This window comes from Anthonomus grandis, chromosome 2, assembly GCF_022605725.1.
Source record: "Anthonomus grandis grandis chromosome 2, icAntGran1.3, whole genome shotgun sequence".
NCBI lineage: Eukaryota > Metazoa > Arthropoda > Insecta > Coleoptera > Curculionidae > Anthonomus > Anthonomus grandis.
Window position 1 is genome coordinate 39,027,210 of NC_065547.1, and position 7,054 is coordinate 39,034,263.

The 7,054-nt window shown below is 30.4% G+C and overlaps 1 protein-coding gene across 1 annotated transcript in view; it reads right to left on the reverse strand.

Annotated features, from left to right (window-relative positions):
* LOC126750338 (uncharacterized) overlaps window positions 1-6,959 on the reverse strand; it is a 55,163-nt gene extending 48,204 nt beyond the window's left edge. The window contains exon 1 of the transcript XR_007665688.1: window positions 6,814-6,959. The gene's annotated coding sequence lies outside the window, so the exon portion shown is untranslated. The remainder of the gene's footprint in view (window positions 1-6,813) is intronic.
* Between the last annotated feature and the right edge of the window lie 95 nt (window positions 6,960-7,054).

Genomic DNA, 7,054 nt, shown 5'->3' on the forward strand with positions numbered 1-7,054 from the left:
TCATTATTTCTAGACATTTTCGCTAACTATTTGCTTAAACATTTACCGATTTCATTTTTTTTGGTACCGTTGAATAGAGAATTTTACGCTTCTTACTATGATGTATCACAGGATGGGGGTTCCCATTTGACATATTAAAGTGAGGTTAGCTGGAGGTGAGGAGGTGATTGACAGAACTTCAGTAAATGCATAGTTAAACGTCCCCCTGTATATCTAATATGACGTGTTTTTTTTTTTTTAAGAAAGTTATTAAGGGTGGATCGTTTTGAAATAAAAGCACTGTACACATATTTTTATGTACTTATTATTTATACGTATTTTAATTATACTTTCTCAGGTTTTTAGTTTATGACTTTGGGAGCTTTAACCAATTTTTGATATTTAAATGAATTGAAAGTTAAATACTCTTTTCACACATATAATACGGAGGGTCAAACTTTTTATTTAGTTATAAGTACGATCCTGTCACACAGCCCTGCATAATTATAACTTTAAACAATTTTACAGGACTCTATAGTCCATTTCTTAATCCGTAGGAGCACATGAAAGGGTCGATAGCCATAAAACTGTCGTAAACCATTGGCGTCCCACTTTTCAAGTACATTAAGACCTGAATGTTTTTTTAATAGTTTATTTAATAGTGCAAGAAATAGGCCAATTTTAGCCATAAATTCTTTGAATTACTTAAGTACTAATGAACAAGTTCTTTTTAACCCTTATAAGTAGATATTGTGTAGGTGCGTAAATATGGAGGTATAAGTATTATAGATACCTAAATTCTGCAAGCTTAAATGCAAACAGGTAGTTATATTTTATGGTATATAATGTAGATATATCCTAAACACTTAATTTATTTTTCAGTATTGTTGCGCATTTGTTGTAAGAATGTGAAAGTTTAGCCCCGTAGTGTGTAAAGGTGTTTTAGATTTTAAAGCAAGGACTATAGTACTAAACGTACATGATGCACTTGTGCATCAAATGCCTCTAAGTACTGTTAGAAATCTAGTTTCTACATGTGCCAATATGACAGGCAAAGCAACAATTTACAGACTTCTTAGTGACAGAAAAAGTGAAAACCGTGAGAACTTGCCTAAGAACAGTGTAAAGAAAACTGCCGGTAGGAAGCCGATAGCAGTTGATGAGACAGCAAAGCAGATCATCAGGAGGACAGTACATTCATTTTATTTTAAGAATGAAATCCCAACTATCGACAAAATTTTGACACTTATAAAAGAAGACAAAAATGTACCAGAAATAGGAAGAAAAAAATTATGGAAAATTTTACACGAATTACATTTTTCTTGGCAAAAGCAAAATAGAAAATCTATTTTAATAGATAAAGAAGAAATAGTCTGTTGGAGAAGAAAGTATTTAAGGCAAATTAAGGAGTATCGAAAGGAAGGAAGAAACATTTATTATTTGGATGAAACCTGGCTTAACGAAGGACACACCGTGAGCAAGTGATGGCAGGATAAAAATGTTGGAAGCTCCCATCAGGCTTTTTTAGAAGGTTTATCGACTGGCTTGAAGTCTCCTTCTGGTAAGGGCCACAGATTAATAATTACACATATTGGGAGCTATTAAGGATTTTTAAATGACGGTCTGTTTGAATTCGAATCGAAGTCAACTAAGGATTACCACGAATAAATGAACGCTGATGTTTTTGAAGATTATTTTTCCGAAATGATCAAGTCAATTCCCGAAAATTCAATTATTGTTATGGCCAATGCCAGCTACTATTCAAGATTAATAGAAAAATTACCATCATCCTGCTGGCGAAAAGGGGAAATAAAAAACTGGCTTACCGAAAAAGAAATACTTTTTGGAGAAGACGCGGTAAAAGCAGAGCTTCTGACAATAGTTACAGAAAATAAATCAAAATATAAAAGACACGTTATTGACGAAATGGCAAAACAACACAATATAACTGTACTTCGTTTGCCATCTTACCATTGTGAATTAAATCCTATAGAGTTAATTTGGGCTCAAGTAAAAGGATTTGTGGCTAGAAATAATAAAACCTTTAAATTGAAAGATGTGAGAGAACTTCTGAAAGCAGCAGTGGATAACGTTACCCAAGAAAACTGGAGCAATGCTATGAATCATGCTATAAAAGAAGAAGAAAAGATGTGGACTCTCGATAATCTTCTAGAAGAAACTGTCGAACCCTTAGTTATAACAGTGAGAATGTCTGATTCGGATGAAAGCGATGAGAGTAATGAAATGTGTGATTTATAAATTGATTTTTTGTTGTATATTTCGTAAATATTTTTATTGTAATATATGTAAATATGGTTAATAAATTAAAAGATCCTTATATTTATGTACCTTTCTTATAAATGACAAGATATGTTTGGAGAGTTGCATTTTTTATTGGTTGGTATTAAAATAATGAAATTTTACAACAATTTTTTAAACATTTAAAAAACAATTAAATTGCGGTTTTAATCAAGTTTTTATATTTCATTTTATTTGCCATAGTTTTATAATGAAGCTTTTCCGCTTTTAAGAAATGTTTCTTCTTAATTTAATAAATATAGGTTATACCTTCCATATATACTTTCTAAGAATCTTTATCTAATAGATAATAGATAAAATCCAACATTATTTATAAATTTTTCATAACAGATAAGTATTTAACTTAAAAATTAAAATCAATATCCATAGTCGGGACGACACTGGCAACCCGTTTGTCATAAAAATGAACTCAAAACCATTGTTCCGAAATTTATGACCTATTGTATTTGAGTCCATACAGGACTTAAAATTGGGAAAAACAGCCTGGTTTATCATTTTGTTACATGTAGAAAAATGGAAGACTCACCCTATATTTATGCTACTTCTGCATAAATAATGAGGCACTGTGCTCTCACCAAAAAGGAAATAGAGTATAGTAAGATTTTTCCTTGGTGTATTATTTTTTTTAATATTTAAATTAAACAAATATGAAGTTTTAAAATTATTCTGTTAGTTCATATTTCCGATTCACTTTAAATTGGCCATTTTTGTTGACCTTCATTCATCTGGAAGGGCCAATCCACTATGGATTTACATAGCATGCGAATTCATATGAAACTGAATATTTATGAGGATATTTGCATTAAAAAAATTTCAGCACAAATATAATACAATAAAAGGAACACCGTACCAACAATTATTAGTGAGGTTGGGATTAGACATCCAGAGTCCAGTGTACATTAGAGAATCCAAGGGGGATTAAAGCTAGATTATTAGACAAGCCACGGCTCATTATTCGGATCACTTTATATCCCTTTGAGGACGGTTTTAATATACCAGACGATAGAGTAGAGAATAATAAAAAGATATTATAAGATAAAAGGCAGAAAAGTGCGCCTTATATGCGCATAATAAATTTTCTATGCATAGGTTAAATGATTTTATAAAAAGTTGTTTTTTGGCTCGAGTAGCCTATTTGGAGTTTAAAACATTTTAATTTTAGGTGCTAAGATAAATAAAAGCTAATTAATCTCTTTGTGGGTACGGAATTGCAAATATCCTAGATTTTAATGAAAAAGAGTTTAAAGTTCTAAGCAACTTTTCGATTTTGTAATTGTTTTTGGTACGAAGACTAGTCAAAGAAACAAATAAAAGTAATTAATCACTAAGAGACCTTACCCGTTTGGGAAGACTTAGGATTAAATGAAAAACGTTCATCATTATCTGTAAAAATCATTTCTTATTTCAAGGTTTTAATTATTGTTTTGTGTTTATATTATTTCAAAGAGAATCCTATACAATTTAAAGCTATAATTTGAGGGAGATAAAAGCTTGCAAATCATAATATTTTGTTTAATCAAATATGAATCTATTGAAAATTGTTCCCTAAAATAATGACCCACTATGATGACAAATCAACAATTTCCAGTTGTTTTGCAGATCTAAGGTCTTGGAAAAGCGTTTTGGTATTTTGAAAGTCATTTGCAACAATTCCTGGTTTCCGGTAAGAATATGTGTTTTCCTTTATTATTGTTATCTTTTTGTATTGTTAATTTTTAGTCTTTACCGAAATTAAATTCAGTTGGTCTTAATCAATACGTTTTACATGAGCAGCAATCAAAAATAAATAAATATGTCTTTATTTAGTATCAAATGCACACTACATTACATTTACCCATAAAGGCGAAGATTATTACCTCTGTTGTCAAAGGATAATTTTTTTTTTATAAAATAGATCTAATAAATTATTGAATGATTTCTTACAGCTTTTTCTGATCGATTAACAGTGGTGTTCGTATAAACTCCTTAAGTTTAGTAATATTGTTTATAAATAGGTAATATGTCCAATCTATGGTAGACAATATTAGGTAGATAAGTAAAATAAAAATAAAATAAATAATAACCTGTATATTCCTATACATTCTGTCTCATTAACACACAAGAATATGCATCTAATTCTACCATTTCTAATCCGCAAAGTTTTCAGGTTTTGCTTTCATATTTTAAGCAAAAGTAATTCCTATCTTTTTATTCATTAGGCCTTTTAAATTTCAAATCTAAACAAAATAGGTAGCACTTTATTAAAATCTACCAGTTTATATGTACTCATTTAAATAAAAATATACATATACATAAAAATAAAAAACCTAACTTAGAAATAAAGCACCATCGAAATTCTAAAACCCAAAATACAACACACCTTTACAACATTGTTTTTAAATTTTAAAGAAGCATTAATGTATTCATTAAATATTTTAACACGCCTCATCTTTTAAATTTAAATCACCAACATAAATGAAACAAAAACCGATAATAATAATAACGTAAATAATTACACATTTATTCACTGTTACTACCAATTTTACAGCACCAAAAAATCACCTAAAAACATTTTTCTTTCTAATGCTCTATAGTATGTAGTGATAAATAAGCGCATTTCTCAACTACATATTATACTGCGGTGCAGAGCCGCCGAGTTCTATGGTGCTCTGTGCTGTAGTATAGTATGTAAATACGCGTTCGGGAATTCGCTTAAATTTGTTATTTATTATAATCAACTTATAATGCTCCTTCTATGTGTCTACTGAGTAGTGCAGTTTTGAAATTTGCTATATTATGTTTTTGAGATTTCTAAAAATTGAAGAGGAGGGGGGATTCAACTTTTTGATTTTAAGCTCTTCGCTTGTACCACTATAAAATGTCAAAAAAGGCAACATCATGTCCTTTATATGCTACATAATTATTCAAAAAAAAATGGTTTTAAATTAAATCCTAAAAAATCGGCTGTCATCTATATTGGCCCCTTGGCATCATGGTGTCATATGAACTGTGATCTCATGATAGATGGTGAAAACATTTCGAATTTAAAAGAACATAAAAACTTTGGTATTTTTTTTGACACAAATTTAAGATTTAAAACGCAGGAATCTAAAGTAGCTCAAAGAGCATAATTATATGTCTCTGAGAAACTTGTACGAAAGTAAAGCTCTCTTAAGTGTTACTCTAAAGAAGCAACTTTGTGAAGCTTTCGTCTTATCGCATTGTAATTATTCTAATTTTGTGTATAGACCATGTCTTGAGGTTTCCAGTAGGTACAAACTGCAAAAAATACTAAATTCTTGCATTCGCTTTGTTTATGGGTTAAGAAGACGGGATCACGTAACTTGTAAGCTGAAAAAATTAAACTGGCTCAATGTGCAAAATACAGAAAAACTTCAATATTTTTGTTACTTGTTTAAACTTTTAAAAAACAATTATACAGCCCACTTACGTAATAAACTTAAAACAGGAATCTCTAGACATAACCGAACAACACGCACGGTTTTAAAATTTGATATACCCCGTCACAGCACTGCAATTTTTTAAAGATTATTTTCTTTCTGTGCATCAAAGCTAATAAATACATATAATATTAGTGACTATGTTAACAATTTTTTTCAAAGCTTCAAAAATAAATTAAAAACAGTATTGCTTGAAAGTCAATAATAAAATAGAGTACATAATGACTGTGTTCAAATTAGAAACAATTTTATTTCATCAATTTATTTGTTTTTGGATAGTTTTCCTACTTTTATTTTATTTATATTGCTATTATTGTACAATGTATAATTAATTTTTTTTTTAAGTATTTGTATTGTTAAGTCAAGTCGGTCACGCGCTGAGTAAGTTTTTTTTTCTTTTTTTAAGTCTAAATTTTTGTTTGTTTTTTTGTTAGTTAACAGCAATCGCTGCCCTTCGCCGAGTATAAAACAAAGACCTAATTTATTTTATTTATTTTATATTATTTATTTACTTTTAAGTGCAAATGCCAAACTGACTGTACTACATCGCAACCTGATGAGGCATTTGACCGAATATTTATAATTATTTAATATCTTGATTAACTAAGACAACACTAAATATTTAATCGGAAAATTTGTTGCTAGAGTAGTGATTAATTCTATTTTGATAGTTAATGTTTGTGTTATTTGGCAGCTATGTCTTAATATTTAAATTACGCAGGCCTTGCCAGAATTTTTTCAGAGGATTAATTTTTTTCTAAGTGTTCCAGATAGGGAACGTTCCTTCTTCTCATATATGCCACTGCGAGGTGACGCAGCGTTAATTTAGTTATTATACAAGCAATGTTTTACAAAAATCGTCCTTAAAATGTACGATTAATATCCAAAACATTGGGTCATAAATGATATGTTTCTAGCATGTCCTCGCCCAAGACGTTTAATATCCCCAAATTTACATAATATTACATTAAAAGTACATATCTGTGCTAGCTGGGTTCTGTCTTAATTATCCTGTAGTAAGCATTTCTTACAGCTGTTTTGTGTTTTACTATTTTTTTTTTATTTAAAAATTTACCTCTTTTGTCACTTCCCCATTTTGGACCATAATGTATAAGACACCTTGTATATCATCCATCGCGATTTACGATTGCTTTACGACGCCCGCGACTCCTCCACACGAGCAACGTGATGACGATGCGGCGTCACGACGCGCGACACTGCATCCGGCCCAACGCGATACATCGCGAAACTTTTTTGAGCGGAGAAAATGGATAAATATCGCACATGGCGCCGAAACACCATCATTCGAAAACGCG